Source organism: Canis lupus, chromosome 20 (genome assembly GCF_011100685.1).
Source record: "Canis lupus familiaris isolate Mischka breed German Shepherd chromosome 20, alternate assembly UU_Cfam_GSD_1.0, whole genome shotgun sequence".
NCBI lineage: Eukaryota > Metazoa > Chordata > Mammalia > Carnivora > Canidae > Canis > Canis lupus.
This window is the reverse complement of record NC_049241.1, coordinates 17,680,875-17,698,768: the sequence shown is the minus strand read 5'-3', so window position 1 is coordinate 17,698,768 and position 17,894 is coordinate 17,680,875. Positions and strand designations below refer to the sequence as shown.

The following is a 17,894-nucleotide window of genomic DNA, read 5'->3' as shown; positions in this document are numbered from 1 at the left end:
TTTTGGAAAGCATTTATAGTGAGTAGTCATGATATTTTATTAACTAATTAGTAAAGGGGCTAACGCATGAGAATAGTGTTAGGAATCAAGGGGTTTATCACCAATATTATCTTCTAAAGACTCTTCTGTGGTTTTTTTTTAATTTCCTTGTATACAAGTTGTTCAAGCAAATTCTGTTAGGTTATCCTCTTTTACTTGTTTGTATTTTTTGGTTTTGTTTTGTTATTATTTCTTTTTTTCGAGAGAGTGGTAGCTCATATTTTTGTGCTTAGAGAATGGAAATTATGTTATATTTGCAGTCCTCTACCTTTACCCAGAACCCAGAACTTCTTAACAACTCTGAAAAATATAGATTGATTTCTTATTTTTTTATTTAAAAAAGTAGTACAGCTGTTTTCATTTTCTTCCATTGATTTCTGATAATCACTTTTCAGAAATGTGAAAGAAACTGTACAGTTTCAGGTGAAAACTGAAATTAAATCATTACTTCAACATGCAGATATATAACTTCATTCTCAGTTCCCCAAAAGGCTAATTTTATTTAATACTTTAATGTATGAGGCAGTTTAAAGTCTGTTTTCATGTTACCTGGTGCCTTGATTTGGTTTCCTCTGGAACCAGAACTTGAAACAAGGATTTGAGCATAGGTATTCATTTGGGAGGAAATGGAGAAATATTATAGGACATTCATCATTTGAATTATGGCCCTAGAGAAAGTTAAGAATATAGAAAATCATCAAAGAAATTGCACAAGAAAATCTTCCAGAGAGGAAGAGAATTATGTCTTTAAAATGAAAGGATTCATTGATGAATGTGGAAAGAGCTACGCTAAGTCACATGTAATAACACTGATTAAAAAAATCCTAAAACTATTAAGTTAAAAATACCAAAGGACAAGATGGAATATGTACAAAGTAAAGTAGACAGGTATCAGAACATGAAATGATAAAAGTTAATGAAGCAATGTCTTTAAAGTCCTGAGGAAAAAAAATTATATCAAATCTAGAATTCTATACCCACCCAAAATATCAGTAGGTTGGGATATTTAAAATATTCAAAACTCTTATCATTTACCATTTGTGTATCATAGGATTTTCTTGAAATACACTAGAAAAATGAAGAAGACAGCCAAGGAAACCAAGTTTATGAGATTTAGAACATGTCGATGTGATGTAGGAGAGCTGAGAAATTCTAGGGTAATAATCTTTTACCAAGTGACTCTGATCTTAAATTGGAGCAGATTATAGCACTTTGGAATTTATGTATTTGCAGAAAAAGACCTTATACAATATATGATATTTTTGTCAATATATATGATAGATTGGAGCTATGGTGAAGCTTGTAGTTATTTTGGTTTTTGGTCAAGAAGAAAAAGGAAAAGCAATTAGAGTGGTCAGGCAAAATCAAATTTTGTATAAGGAAAATCATTATCCAAGGAAATAGGAAGCAAACTGATGCATGTAATGGTTTGAAGTAAAGGAGTATAAAAAAAGCAGTTATGTTTACCTAGGAATATTGTCCTTAGAGCTACTTGGGGATCATAATATTGGATCAGTAGTTTAGAAAGGTCTCAATCTGACAAATACTTACATGAACTTAAGACACTCATAATAATGTTGATACAGGTTGTTAGTTTTAAACTTTATTAATAAATCTATACAAAAGCTCAGGTAAAGATTATGAATATACAATGTAATGTTAGCTTTAACCTTAAAATATACAAACAGACACTTGAGAAAAGGTAAGAGGTGAAAATTAGTGGGAGAAGATGAAAAATAAGGATTTAACTTGACAGAACTGTCATTTACTGGGGGTTATGGCACAAGAAATAGAGCTGTAAAAATATTGTTAAAGTTACAAAAGAATAAAAATTAAAATAATGACAAAATAAAGGAAATGGGAAGGTGATTGCTTTTCATTATATATTTTTATACACTAATTTTATTATATGCCTATATTACAATAAATATATTAATTGATGTACAATAATGAAGAAGCAATTGCTTGCTTTTTTTGTTACTTTATCTTTAATGTGATACTTTATTCAAAAGCAATATTTTTCTGGATATAATTTTTCATGATAGATGAAAGATGGTTCTGAGATGGCTCAGAATTTTTAATCCATTTCATTACCAAAAAAGAATAAAGGAAAGATGATAGATAAAAATCAAGACAGATTTAAGCTTTATAACTGATTCTGAAAAGGATTTAAGAGCAAGAGAAGGGGTACTTTGGTGATATAACTGGTTAAGTGGCCAACTCTTGGTTTTGGCTCAGGTCATGATATCTCTCCCTCTCTCTGTCTCTCTCTCTCTGTCTCTCTCTCTCTTTTTAAAAGATTTTATTTATTTATTCATGAGAGACACAGAGAGACTGAGAGGCAGAGACACAAGCAGAGGGAGAAGCAGGCTCCCTGCAAGGAGCCCGATGTGGGACTAAATTCTGGATCCTGGTATCATGCCCTGAGCCGAAGGCAGATGCTCAACTGCTAAGCCACCCAGGTGCCATGATAGGTCATGATCTCAAAGTCATGGGATCAAGCCCTACGTCTGGCTCTGTGCTCAGTACAGAGTCTGTTTGGGAATGTCTCCCTCTCTCCCTGCCTTGCCCCCCCTGCCACTCTCTAAAATAAATAAATATATCGTTAAAAAAAAGAGCAAGAGAAAATGTTTGAATAAATTTACAACCAATGTGAATTCTGAGGCTCTCAATAAATCTATTAATTATTAGGCAATTTATTGTGAAATAATTAACTAATAGCAAAACAGATATTTCAACAATTACTTTAATAACAGATGCTTTGCACTCTAGTAACAAATATCATTCTTTGTTGCTTTCTTATCTATGGTCTCTTTTCAAAAGAACTGTTTGGACTGTTTTTCTTAATAAAAATAGATTTTTTGAAAAACCTATATCTCAATGTACAAAATCAATTATAGTTGCATTATGACAGAAAATTTTACATATTGGTGTAAAATTTATAAGGTTATTCAGATAGAAACTCAACATTCAGGCACAAATATTTTAGGGATAATGTGAAAAACTGCAGGAATCTAACCCACTGTGTTTTATTTCGGTATGCTGTCATTAGGAACTGTGTGACACACTTTGAGCTCTACAGCTTAACAAAGATATAGGAAAAGTGGAGAGTCAATGAAAGGATTAAAAGATTGACAAGATAATGGTTAGATATAGAAATTGGGATTTAGTTTGGCAAAAATTGTTTTTTTGAAAAATAACTAATCACTTGTGCTGTTTTCACTGGGTGCCCTTGTACAAATCACAATGGGGGACAGGGGTTAGTTTCTCCATCCTTAAAAGTGAAGTGTTATTTTAGAATATTTTTAAGATCTCTTCCGCATCTAAATTGTACAGTTCTAGGAAAGATTAGCACAGAAAAAGTATTGTCTTAAAATAGCTTAAATTGAAGCAAGAGAAAGTTAGGCTACATATTGCAAAGAAAAGATTGTTAATTAATTTATATTCTTCTGCAACAATCTCTTTCTCTATGTGTGCTTTTTTTTTTTTTTAAGATGTTATTTGTTAGAGAGAGAGTGGGAGAGCACGAACAGGGGGAAGGAGAGGGAGAGGCAGAGACACAGGCAGAGGGGGAAGCAGGCTTCCTGCAAAGAGTCCAATGTAGGACTCAATTCTGGATCCCAGGATCACACCCTGAACCGAAGGCAGATGCTCAACTGCTAAGCCACCACTTTTCTCTCCCTTTTAAGCTGGTTAATGCTCAGGATCTCAGTTTAAGCATCATTACCCTCAAAGGCATTCCTTAATTCTCCTCGTTACATCAAATCATCTTATGAACTCATTTGCACCAAAATATCTCCCATACAGTATACATGCCAGAGTTGGAATTTGTGTACACACTTGGATGTGTTTTGTCTCTTTCTGTAATGCCATGAGGGCAGAGGCCAGATAGGGCCTGATCACAGTGAATTCCCAGTATTCTGACAAGGCCCTGAACCAAGAAGGCATGAGACACATATGTTGAATGAAGGAATGGATGCTTTCAAACCTTTATCCAAACTCTCACAGATCCTGGTTCCCTTTTCAATATCATTATTTTCTAGATTTCTAATTTTGGGGATTGATAAAGTCTTTATAAGCTCATAATTTCTTCCTTCATTTTCACTCTCACATGGTAAGTAATTTTTATTAATATCTAGGAAATAGTTTATTAAGATGATGAGAAAGTTGAAGGACAATGTCGTGTCATTTATATATTTATATATGTAAATATAAATATATACATATATACATAAATACATACATATATATAACACATAAAATACCAAATGTTAACAAGACATGAGTTCCAGTTCAAAATCTGATTTTGTCCCTTGTTCTCTGATTTGTCTGTAAGATATGATTAATAATATTTACCTTACCTGCTATACTTGATAGTTTTATGTAGAGAAAATGAAATATTTCTCAATTTTGTTGTCTTCCTATTATCTATTAAACTGTGTACATTTGTTTAAATATAGCCAGGAGAAAATAATCACCATTATGAACAGTTATATATTATTGAAGCTCTTTCAGTTGTAAGTAATGCAAACAAAATTCAAGTATGCTTAAGAAGAAAGGGACTATTTAACACAAACAGAAAAGTTCAAAAGATATTCAGATACAACCGAATTCAAAGGCTTAGAGGTCATGAACTCTAAGGCTTTAGCTTTATTTTGCTTTATTTGTGTTAGTTTTAGTTTCAGGAAGGACCACCACATATGGTGGCCAAGATGGCCATATGTAAGAACATTTCCTACCATCTTAGCATTCTCAGCTAGAAAAAATAAAGAAATCTTCCTTAATTTCTGTTTACAATACCCCAACATTTATTGGCCTGTCGTGATGCAGGTACTATTACTGAACCAATCATTTTGGGATTTGATTATTTAGGCCTGAGACAACTACCTTACTTTTTTAAAGTAAAGGATAGGGTAAGTCATATGCATGTGTATATTTCACTTGGGGAGAGAGGGTCTGGAGGTTCCTGGAGGAGAAATAGTATGTTCTTTGGGAGGAAGGAATATTAGAAAGGCAACATAAAGCATGAATCCTGCAATGTCTGTCTGGATTACTTATAATCTGTTATCCAATTTCTGCTTCTTCTGTTTGTTTTTAAGAGAGAGAGAGATGAGAGTGGGTGGAGAGGGGCAGAGGGAGAGAGAGAATGGTAAGCAGGCTCCACGTCCAGTGGAGCTCCAGTGGAGCTTGATCTCACCACCCTGAGATCATGAACTGAGCCAAAATCAAGAGTTGGATGCTTAACTGACTGAGCCACGCAGGCATCAAAGTATTTTTCAATAATTCTACAATAATATACTGTGTGGTTAATAACAAAATATAAATGAGATACAATATGCAATAGTGTACCTAGTTCCATAATGAAAGGAATTGTTATGAATGACTGGAATTTTTTTCAACCAGTAGAAATAGGATAAGCAAAAATCTCAACCAAAATATCTTTAATCCTCAACATTTTACAGTGATTGAGAGTGTTTATGTGATTTTTTTTAATGGCTTGACCTAAGGAAAGAATTTGAGATTTTTTTCAGGATGAATCTGTCATTGCCTATAAAAGAAGATTTGGTCTGTTTGCTGTGAATGCCAGTCAATAGCTATTGCTCCTTATGATAACTCAGCATCTTTTTCTCTACACTCTTTATGGCCCAAGAGAGCATTTTCTCATTTTTTTTCACTTTCTAATAGTGTTCTATTTATTTTATCTTCGGCATTGAGACCAGTGGTAGATTGAAACCATACAAGATCTTAGAGTTGATGGAGTTTAGATAGAAAGCAAGTCTCCACACTATCATTTGCCTTTCAGAGGATTTCCATGAATGTGTTTTATTTAGCCAATCATACTGAGAAAAACAATCTAAATAATTATCTCCAAGTGAAAATTACTGTGATGTTTGTTCTTTCCTCACCCCCTCATCTTTCATTTTTTTCCAAAGGATTCATCTTTACAAGGGTTCTGTATATGTTAAACTCTTTTAGGTCAGGTTACCCAGGAAACAGACTGGAAGCAGATTTGCATGCACTAAGTTTGTTGGAGAGGGCCCTTTGAAATCACGTCTACAAGGAGTAATGAAATAAGATCATGCAGACTGAAAAAATTTGAACTGTAGTGTGATTAAAACAAAGACTATCAGGGATCCCTGGGTGGCGCAGCGATTTGGCGCCTGCCTTTGGCCCAGGGCGCGATCCTGGAGACCCGGGATCGAATCCCACATCAGGCTCCCGGTGCATGGAGCCTGCTTCTTCCTCTGCCTGTGTCTCTGCCTCATTCTCTCTCTCTCTCTCTCTCTCTCTCTCTCTGTGACTATCATAATAAATAAAAAAAAATTTTTTTTAAAAACAAAAAACAAAAAACGACTATCAGCTGATTTTGTGGAGAGCTGAGGGACTGCAATGACGTTTCAGGGTTGTTCCAAATTGAGACAAAGCAGATGGGCTTTTATACCCAAATATAGAGCTCATTGAATGAGGTTGGACCCTGGGAAAGAGTCACAAAGTGGATGAGGAAGCTCTCTTTAATGAGGGCATTTCTTGAGTAGGTCTCACTTGTGAGCCTTTAGTAGCCAACAAGTCCTGGCATGTGGAGAAATGAGTACTTTTGTTCTAAAAGGAAGCATCCAAGTGACACAACACATTTGATCAATCTCAATAATCAGGGGCAAATATCTAATTTAAGACCTTGATATTTGTATCTAGCTATCAAAATCAATCAGTTACATTTTTAAAAAACATTTTTTATAATTATCTCAATCTTTTCATTCATTCCTAAAGATTCAGTAGTCCTTCCAGTATCATTTTCCTTCATCCTGAAGAACTTTATTTTTTTTCCTGTAATTTAGATTGGCTGATGATAAATTGTTTTCATTGTTCCTTGATTTGAGATTGATTCCTTGATTCTTTTATTTATCTTTATTCTTGAAGGATATTTGTGTTGGATATATATATAGTCTGTTTTTCATGTCAGTACCTTACCAATGTCTATATACTGACTACTCTAGGTAAATTTTGATCAGAAATCCATAGTTTTCAAATTATTATCCCTCTTCATGTAATGTCTTTAGTTTTTGAGATATCTTTGGATTTTGCTATTTGGTTATTATGTGTCTACACATGATTTTCTTAGAATTTATCCTATTTAGAATTTAGTGATCTTCTAGATTCTATAAATTTATGTTTTCCATCAAATTTAGGATATTTGCAAATGTTTCTTTTTAAATCCATTTGTGCCCTCATCTTTTTATCTTCTCCTTCAGGAAATCCAAGAAATCCACTTACTTTAGGTATTTTATTGTGGTTTCATTTGTACCTAATTCTTGTTTAATTTTTTTTCTTGTTTAATTTTTAAATCATCTTTTATTTCCTGTTTTCTTGGGTTTGAACAATTTTTATTCATCTATCTTTGAGTTTGCAGACACCATTCTCTGTTATGTATATTCTGTTATCAAGCCCATCTAGTAAATCTTTTATTTAGGATAGTGTACTTTTAAGTTTTAAAACTTCATTTTTTAAAAATATTTTTATTTCTGTGCTGATATTTCCTATCTCTGTATTTATTCTATGTGTATTTGTTATGAAAGTTCTAACACATAGTAGTAGTTAGTATTAAGTCTTTGTCATGATAGTTCCAAATTCTGGGTCATCTGAGGCTTTGCATCTGTTGTCTTTTTTAAAAATGGGTACATTTTTGGGTGCCAGTTGGTTAAGGATCCAGGTCTTGATTTCAGCTCATGTCATCAAGCCCTGCATCAGGTTCCACACCAGGCATGGAACCTGCTTCTGATTCTCTCTCTCCCTTTCTCTTCCATTCCACTTGCACACACTTTTTTTCTCAAAGAAAGAAAGAGGGTCACATTTCTTAGGTCTTTCCATGTCAATTAATTTTGGGTTTTATGCTAGTCACTGTTCATGTTATTTTGTATAGATTCTGTTTGCTATTATAATCGTCTTGTGGATGTGGGTGGTTTTGTCCCAGGAGAAAATTAGTCCAGTTATGTTCAAGCTATAGGATCTTTATTGTCTTTTATGGGGAGTGGTTTAAATTTCAGTTCAGTTTTTTAAGTCTTTGTTATGTGGGTTTGGGTATACTTTGTGTGTATGCATTTCAAAGGTAAACCCAAATGTCATTTAATCATAAAATACTCTTTTATTCCCAGTAAGTTACACTTATGAGTTACATGTTCCTTATCATTAAGCAGTGCCCATAATTACCAATTAAAAATTGACATATCCCAATTAAAGATTCCAGATGTAAATGAACTGAATCTAAATAAGGAAAACCTTGCCTCTTCTAAATGTATCAGAAAGACTTATATTTTAATATATATTTTTAAAGCTGGTTCAGTAACTTGTAAAAATACTTTAGAGAGATGATAAAGAAATTCTTTTTCTAGCAATGACTAACTAGGACACTTAAGAACAGTCTTTTTGCTAAGAACAACTAAATAAGCTAGGAAAATATGTTTTTAAATGTCTATTTTAAGACACACAAAAAAACCTACCAATGTAAAAAGACTACCAATGCACAACTGAGAGAACCAAGAACCAAGGAAGAAAATTTCAGGGTCTAGAGCTACTTTTCCCATTAAAAATAATGATAAATGCTAAAGCATTGATAAGAGGATAAGACACTGAGCAAAACATTGACACTTTCATATAGCTGGGAAAAGTGTGGAGCTAAGTGTTCTTATAAATACTTGAGTTTTAAGTTGATACCTAAAGGTGTTACATTCTACATGTAACAGTGAATGTAAACTAGACCAGTTCTCATAATTGACGCCCAGTTTAAAATCACCTCAATTCCTGAGTGTATTATGGTGATGCACCCAGCTGCTCAACAATAACAAAAATAATTCCTCTCTGGAAGAAGAAAGCATTCTCTAATGCTTCAACTGATTGATATAAATTTGCTATTTAATAATATAGAATGTTGATAAGCAATACAAAGTAATCAGGCACAAAAAGTTCAGAATTGGCCAAAACACAAGAGAAAAAGCAGGCAACTGATATTTATCAAGAGAATAACCACATGTTAGAGTTACAGTACATAACTTTTAAATTAATATTATCAGAAATTAAGTGACAAGATGGAAATTTTAGCAGATGATGGGAATATTTGGAATTTGGAAATTCTAGAACTTAAAATAATCGAAGTTAATATTTCACTATTTGAGATCTTATTAATCTGTGGTTGAGTTTAATCATCAATTAGATGTAGCTGAAGAAAGAATAGGTGAGTTGGAAGATAGGTCAAATGAAAATGTCCAAACTGAAACAAGAAGCTCCAGAAATATGGAAAACCTGAGACTATAACAGACAATTAGAATATAGTATAAATGTCTAATGTAATTGAAGTCTTAAAATCGGAAGAGTTAATCAGGCAAAAGCAATAGTTGTGAAGATTGTAACCGAGATTTTTTAAAAAACTAATTAGAGGATTCAAGGCTAAGATTGAGGAAGTTCTGTAAAACTCAGGCAACATAGATACAAAAAGAAATATACTGTGATATGTCATAGTTCAATTAGTGAAAACAAAAGTTAAATAGTAAACCTTAAAAGCAATCAGACCTCTACAGATTCAATTCAATCCCAGTCAAAATCTCAGAAGGATTTTTTGAGGAAATTCATGAACTATTCTAAAATTAAAATGGAATTACAAGGAGATTTTTACAATGAACAAAATAGAAAAACATACATTCCTTCTTTTAAGAACCATTATAAAGTTACATTAATTAAGACTGTGGCATTGGTATAAAGAATGAGACAAATATATCAGTAGAACAAAAGAGAGAGTCTAAATTTAGGTATAGACACAGATGGAAGTACCTAGAGAGACAACTTATTTTCAGCGAAGATGCTAAATTAAATCCACTCAGTAGAAATGAAGTCCCCTTAAACAAAAAGTGCTGGGTCAATTCTGTAGGTCACTCCATACACCAAAGTTAAATTACTTCAAGATGTATCAAAAGCCTAAATATAAAATCTTCTGCCATAAATCTTCTAGAGAAAAACATAGGAAATTGTCTTTGTCACCTTAGTAGGCAAAGATTTTTTTTAACCCAACAAAAAACCACCAGTCATTATAAAAATTGATAATTTGCACTTCATCAATATTAAAAACTTCTTTCAAAAGAAATCATCAAGAAATCCATAAATTAAACAAAATATTTACAAAATGCATAAATCTGAAAAATGGCTTTTATCTAGAATATATCAAGAACTTCACAAGTCAATCTTATAAATAACCCAATAAAAAGGGTAAAACTTTTGAAAAGATACTTTGCAAAAGGAGATACAAGAATAGCCAATAATGCTGTTGTTTAAAATCTAAGCCTCACCACCACTGTATTGCCAAGACATTTCTTTCTAACAAGCTGCCTCTGGACAAACTGGACATGAAGGGGAAGTAGGTCATCATAAGAGTAGACTTCAGTGTTTCTATGAGAACAACCAGATAACAAACAACCAGAGAATCAAGGCTGCCATCCAAAGCAACACATTCTGCTTGAACGATAGAGCCAAGTCAATTGTTCTTATGAGTCATCTAGGCTGGCCTGATAGTGCCCCTATACCTGACAGGTTCTCTTTGGAGCAGTTGCCGTAGAATTCAAATCTCTGCTGAGCAAGAATATTTTGTATGGGTCTGGAAGTGAAGAAAGTTTGTGCTGACCCAGCTGCTGGGTCTGTCATCTGGCTGGAGAACCTTTGCTTTCATGTGGTGGAAGAAGGGAAGGAAAGAGATAATTATGAGAATAAGGTTAAGACTGAGCCAAAATAGAAGCCTTCCAAGCTTCACTTTCCAAGGAAGAGGATGTCTGTGGAAATGATGCTTTCGGCACTGCTCACCAAACCCACAGCTCCATGGTGGGAATCAGTTGGCCACAGAAAGCTGTAGGTTTCTTGATAAAGGAACTGAACTCCTTTGTCAATACCAGAGAGCTCAGAACAGCCTTTCCTGGCCATCCAGGTGGACCTAAGTTTTCAGACAAGATTCAGCTAATAGATAATGTGCTGGACAAAGTCAATGAGGTGATTATTGGTGGTGGAGTGGCTTTTGCTTTCTTTAAGGTGCTCAACAACCTGGTAATTGGTGAAGACAGAGCCAAAATTGTCAAAGAAGAATGATATGAGGATTACCTTACCTATTGACTTAGTCACTGCTGACAAGTTTGATGAGAATGCCAAGACTGGACAAGCCACTGTCCAGATGGCTGGATGGACTTGTACTATAGTCCCGAGAATAGCAAGAAATACTGGATGGAACTTGTACTATAGTCCCAAGAATAGCAAGAAATACTGAAGCAGTTGCTTAAATAAGCAGATTATGTGGAATGGACTTGTGGACATGTTTGGGAAGCTGTTGACCAAGGAAACAAAACCCTCATTGATAAGGTGGTGAAAGCCACTTGAAGGGGCTGCATCACCATCATAAGTCGCAAAGACACTGCCACTTGCTGTGCCAAATGGAACACAGAGGATAATGTCCGCCATGTGAGCCCTGGGAGCGATGCCAGTTTAGAGCTCTTGGAAAGTAAAGTACTTCCTGGGGTGGATGCTTTCCTCAGTGTTTAGTATTCTGTGTTTGGTTCCTACAGCCCTAAGTTAACCTAATACTTTCCGTATCTCCATATAGCATTAGCTAAAATCTTCCCCCATGTCAGGATTCAGCTAGTGTCCAAGAGATGCAGTGCCAAGAGCCCTCTAACAGTTGCATAGTGTCTCAGCTCTTCTTACACACCCTGGATTTGTCTACATACTTCAAGATGTCATTTGAATTTTTTAGTAACTAAACTGGTGTGCATTCTAAAGTGCATATATTTATATTTTGCCTGTTAAAAGAAAGTGAGCTCTGTTAGTTTCTCTTTTTGAAGTACTGTATTCTTATTAGTTTTGTCATTGTTTCATTACTCAACATGGAAATAAGATGAAATTCCAAGTGTGTGTGTGGGGGAGACAAAGTTGGCAATCTATTAAATAAATATTAAAAGTTTTTTAAAAAGAATGACCAGTAAGCACAAATATGTACAAAAAGTCTCTATGCTAGTCACCAGAGAAATATTAATGAAAACCGCAGTGATATATCAACTGTAATTCAATAAAAAATAAATTAAAAGCATGAATATGTACAATTTTACATCCACTGTAAGGGAAAACTGTTAAGAGTGACAATAATAATTGTTGGCAAAGTTGTGGAGCAACTGTAACTGTCATATATGCTAGTGGGAATGTAAAATTGTACAAGTACGTTGAATCAATGTTTTGCAATTTCTTATAAAGTTGAACATAACTGTTTTACCCCACAGCCCAGGAATTCTATTTTAAGTATTTATGCAAGATAAATAAAAACATAGGTCCACAAAAAGATCTATAAAAATGTTTATCACAGCTTCATCAAAATAGCCCCTGATTTGAAACAACTCAAATGCTCATCAATAGGAGAGAATGGAATAAACAACTTGTGGTATACTCATGCAGTGGAATACTTCTTGACAATAAAAAGTAAATCAACAGTACTGATACATGCCATGTCATGATGAATCATAAATGCAGTGGTAAACACACAATATGGGGGGTTCCTGGGTAGCCCAGTTACTTAACTGCCTGAATCTTGATTTCAGCTCAGGTCATAATCTAAGGTCCTAACATCTAGGCCCACACTAAGCCCTGGGTGGAGCCCTATGTCGGGCTCTGCACTCAGCGGGAAGACTGCTTGAGGTTCTTTCTCTCTCTCCCTTTCCCTCTGCACCTCCCCCTGCTTGGGTGCTAAATAAATAAATAAATAAATAAATAAATAAATAAATAAATAGCTTTAAAAACACTACACAATTTCACAATTTTGAACAAAAGAAGCCATACATAAATAATTATATCCTATAGGATTTCATTTACTTGAAGTCCGAGAAGAGAACTATAGCGATAGGAATTAGGACAATAATAGTTTAGAAGGAAGTGCCAAATTGAATAGAAAAGGCAAGAGGATGATTTTGTGGTGATGGAAATGTTCTATAGGGTATTTATAGGGTATGTCGTTTTGGATAGTAGTTACAAGGGTGAGAACCATCAAACTGAACACTTAACTATCAGTGTATTTTATTGTGTATATATTTCAATAAAAAAGAACTTAATGAGAAGTCATTACATATAAAAATGGCTAAAATTAAAACAAACAAACATGGTAATACTAAATACTGATAGGTTATGGACCCATGGAAACATCCAAGCAGTGCATATAATAGGGTAAACTAGCACAACCAGTTTGGAAACCTAAAGGTAAATAACCACAAAACTTCTACCTAGAAAGTCCACTCTTGGGTGGACTTAGAAAAAAAAAAAAAAAAAGAGTAGGAAATGCTACTCTAGGTAATTTAATTTAATTTAATTTAATTTAATTATTCATAAGAGACAGAGAGAGAGAGGCAGAGACATAGGCAGAGGGAGAAGCAGACTCCCCTCTGGGAGCCCGATGGGGGATTTGATTCCAGGACTCCAGGATCACCCCTGCCTTTGGCTCAGGCATGATCACTGAGCCAATCAGGCGTCCCTGCTCTAGGCTATTTGTAATAGTATTATTTTAATAGCTAAACTTGTGTGGTATATACATACACAACAATGAAAACTACCACTATATGTAACAATAAGGGGGAAAAAAATCTCATAACCATAATATTTTATAGAAGAAACCCAAAAGGGCTCCATACTGGGCCTAGATCCTACTTAAAATAAAAAACAACAACTAAAGAATACATACCATGCAAGTCCATTTATATAGGTGTCAAAAACAATCGTAAATTTCTCTGTGCATTTTTCTGTTTGCATGTTTTATTGCAATTTCAGAAAGTGCATTATAAAAGAGAAGGGAGAGGCTAGGTTGTGGGGTGGATTTGGATTATTTGAGGTAGAGGAGGCATCAACAAGAAGCAATGATTTTATATTTAGTCTCCATTTCTGTTATCAGAAAAACATAGTATCTCTTTTATATCTTTGTTCAATTTTTTTCTTCATTGATTTTACTGTATTCATCCCAGGATAAAGTCACAAATCTTAAGCCCATTGAAATATTTTTTGTTCTTTTCTTCCATATGCACTCTGAAATACACTTTTTAATAGTTTTCCAGTGTCATATTACCATGTTATCTTGCTGAATATTTAATGCATAGACACAATTTTCTGTATTTGCTTTCACAACTTTTTAGATTGACTCCTAAATGCAGCTTTCTGATGAGGCTAAAACTTTTTGCAAGTCTGTTAGACCCTTTCAGCTTTTATAAAAGTATGCTGATCTTTAATGATTGTGCTGTTAAGTGGCATGATTAATATATATTTATTTTTTTTGAAATTTGGACATAAACAGACTAGAAAAAGTAATAATTTAAGTATATTATTAATCTGTTTTTATTTATGCATATTTTTTATTCATAAAAAACACGAGAGCCTCAAATTGTTGTTCAAATCCAATTTTATTCTATTGTGCCATCCAGTAATTCCAGTGTGAAAAATTTCTTTGTAGTAAATAAATTACCTGATTAAAAGGATGGAATAATTAGAGATGATTCTATGCATTTTTCTTCTGTAACTCCAGGATTTCAACAATGCCAACAATAAAGCATTCTGAAAAATCAAGTCTTTTCCTTTTATAGATACTTTCATGTATACATTCTGTTTGGGGAAAATAATTTCATTCTTAAACATATGCATTTACAGACAAATGCAAATGTAATTGGCAAATGTAATACTTATTTGTAGAAAATATAGCAGCTATAATTTACTTAGTACCTTCATACTAAGGTGCTACATAGACAGTTTTCATGTACTATTTTTTATTGAGTGTAATTTTCCACTACAAATCTCTATCGTAAATGATCTCTATATTCTATTCCCTTTGCAAATGAGGAAAATGACTTGAACAAAACACACATGACTATTGTGATTCTCTACTGTTGCTGTTCATGGCTTTTCATAATTGACAATGACTTGTTCGAGGGTTTAGCCACTTCAGGACCCACCTGTTCAACCTTAGAGTGGCTCAGTATGGTTGTTGGAAACTTCTGATCTGATAAGTGGTAGAGGTATTTGTTAACGAGTCAAAAATGGGAAATAAATATTAACAGATCAGGTACTCTGACTCATGACAGAGGTAATATCATTGGAGATAAAGTTTTGCTGGGTATTTTTGCTTCAGCCCTACATAAAACTATAGATCTCTCATTTTGCTAAATCATTTCTAACAGCAGCCATAGTGGTCAAGCACATGAAAGCATGTCTTCTGTGTCTGCTCACTTCACTTTTGAAAATGCCCCTTCCATCAGAGCCCATCACCCTCTCCTTCCAGTGTGCCTATTTGTTCTGTGTTTCACCCAGGCCTATGAATTGTGCTTACTCATCCAGAATCTTCCTCCTCCCTTCTCACATATTAACATATTTCTCTCAAGTAACATATATCTTCAAAATTCCAATATCTGATAAGCATATCATAATAACTTTATTATTTTTTGTCATTTCAAAAATACTGTGGTTTGTGATTATCCTACAAGTGGCATCTCTAAGTGGCTTAAACAAAAAGTGAATTTATTAGCTAACTGAAGTTACAGCAGCTCTTCCTTAGGGAGTGTTTCACTCTTGGGCTCAAAGGATGCCATTTGGGATTCATCTTTCAAGTCTCCTAACTCTGCTGTCTGTGCTGACCTCATTGTCAGACAGAGTTTGCCTTTCTGGAGCAAGTATGCTTATACCTCCAGGCTTATCCATAAGCAGCTAGGCATTCTCAGTTAAAAAGAATGCATCTTTTCCAAGAGTTGTAGAGAAAAAGACCTGGGGTTCCTGACTCCAGTTGGTTTGTCACATGCCGCCTACTGAAACAGATCTCATGGTGACGTGGTCTTTTCCTTGGATGGATGTTTGATAGGGAAAAAGCATGCATTGAGCACACTCTGTATTTTCAATAAGCCTTAAAGCAGTTGTACCAAAATGTATGTAACCATAGACTTAGTAGAAGCATTTCTATTTTCATTTTAGTAGTTTCAGTACATAGAATTGGCATTTCAGAAAGGGAACTTACAGATATGAGAGCTGATGCAAACACTCTTTGGGAATATATGGACCTTGGGGTGGGGAGGGGAGTCAACTTCTCCCTGTAAATGGAATGGAATGTAGCAATGAATGAGTTGTTCTAGGGAAGATCTTAACTCAGAGTTCTGGTTCTCTCACCCACATTATAATCCTGTTTTCCTTGTCAACAGCTTTCCTGTGCTGATTTTAAAATATTCTAAGGGTTGTTGTTTGTTTTGCTTTTCTGGTAGCCATATGGTCTCTTTACAACCAAAAATGTGTTCTTCCTTTGAGGGGGATATATTCTGTTCTGGCTTGGGGTGAATACTTATATATGTTCACATTCACATCTTTACTCTTGAATTTGTTGAAAATCAGAAAAATCTAAGGCTCGTGAGGCCAGCAGTGAAACATTATGGTGCACAATGAAACATGTCTAGTTTATTTAAATAGCACAAGCAAAATGTATCCAGCAACTGGCAGACCATTAGAGGTATTTCTCAGTGGTATACCCTAATGCCTAATATGTCATCGGCATGTAACTGCTGGAAATTTGATCAGGGATTCCCTGTGCCATCTAGAGTTGAAGATAAAGGATCAAGATGAAAATTTCCCATCCAAAATACCCTCTTTCCATCCAATCAGATAAAATTGGAGTAATCAGTCTGTGCGTAGAAAATGAAGGCATTAGCCCTAGAGTTTAATTCAGAATCAGGGAAAATACAATATGCTCTAATGTTAAGCAAATACCTTCTTCACTGCAAGTGGGTCATCCAGAGCCCAAGCTGCTTAAGAAAAACAGATAAAATATGGCAATTCCAAGTACAGACCAATAAAGGCCAAGTGTCTAGTTAATCCTTCAAAGGACATGTGGGTAAGCAAAGTCCCTCAGTAGCCACATGGTGCTGTGAATGCCTGTTAAGGGTTGAACGTGTCTAATTCATATATGACTGCAGGGTCATCATGATTTAGTGGGAAGGAAACAAGACATGATTTGTAGAAACCAATGAAAAGGAAACCATTAACAGAAGGTTTTAAGGTTTAAAAGGTTTTAAGGAACCTTTTTAAAAAGAAAGTTCATGTCATAGCTCCCAAATGACAGCTGTCCCAAAGAGCACAAATGAAAAGACTCCAGCTCATTAACTCCTTTTTTAAAGGCCGAATAGAAACAGAATTTAAAGGAGTAAAAGCAGGAGAGGACTTTCCAGGCATCCACGTGAACTCTCAATTATTCTGGAGCAGCTGGCCTGGTAAGCAGTTCATTACCTCATTTTCAAAGGTTGGTTTGAGGTGTGATATGATGTTCTTTTTACAGCTTTAGAAATTCAGTCTGTATTTATAAAATATTATCTTCCTTCCTTCAGATTTACAAAAGAGGAGGGGGAAAATAGGGTTTTGGCAATTTCCCTTTAAAATTCAAGTCCTCCATGCAATGCGCATGCAATTCTAGAACAAGGCTTGACAACCTTTCTCTGTGAAGGATGGTGTAGTAAATATTTTCAATCCCTGAGTGTAGAAGTTTCCTGTAGCAGCTGTTTAACTCTACCACTTAGTACAAAAGTAGTCATAGGCAATAGGTAAATCAGTGTGCATGACTGTGTTCCAATAAAGCTTTATTTTCAAAAACAGGCAGCAGGCTGAGTTTGACCCAGAGGCTACCATTTGTCAATCCTTAATATAGAAAATTGTTTAGCTCAGAGTCATGCCATTGTAGTAACTCAATGACTAGCTGCAAAAGTCAATGGTTATATGTATATGAATAGTCAACTTTTGAATGACTGGTTAATGGTATCCCAGTATCCTGAGCTGCATGACTT

General features: G+C 34.6%; 1 pseudogene; it reads left to right on the top strand.

Moving 5' to 3' along the window:
* The first annotated feature begins 1,115 nt into the window (after window positions 1-1,115).
* On the top strand, window positions 1,116-11,604 carry LOC100687210 (annotated as a pseudogene).
* Window positions 11,605-17,894: the final 6,290 nt, after the last annotated feature.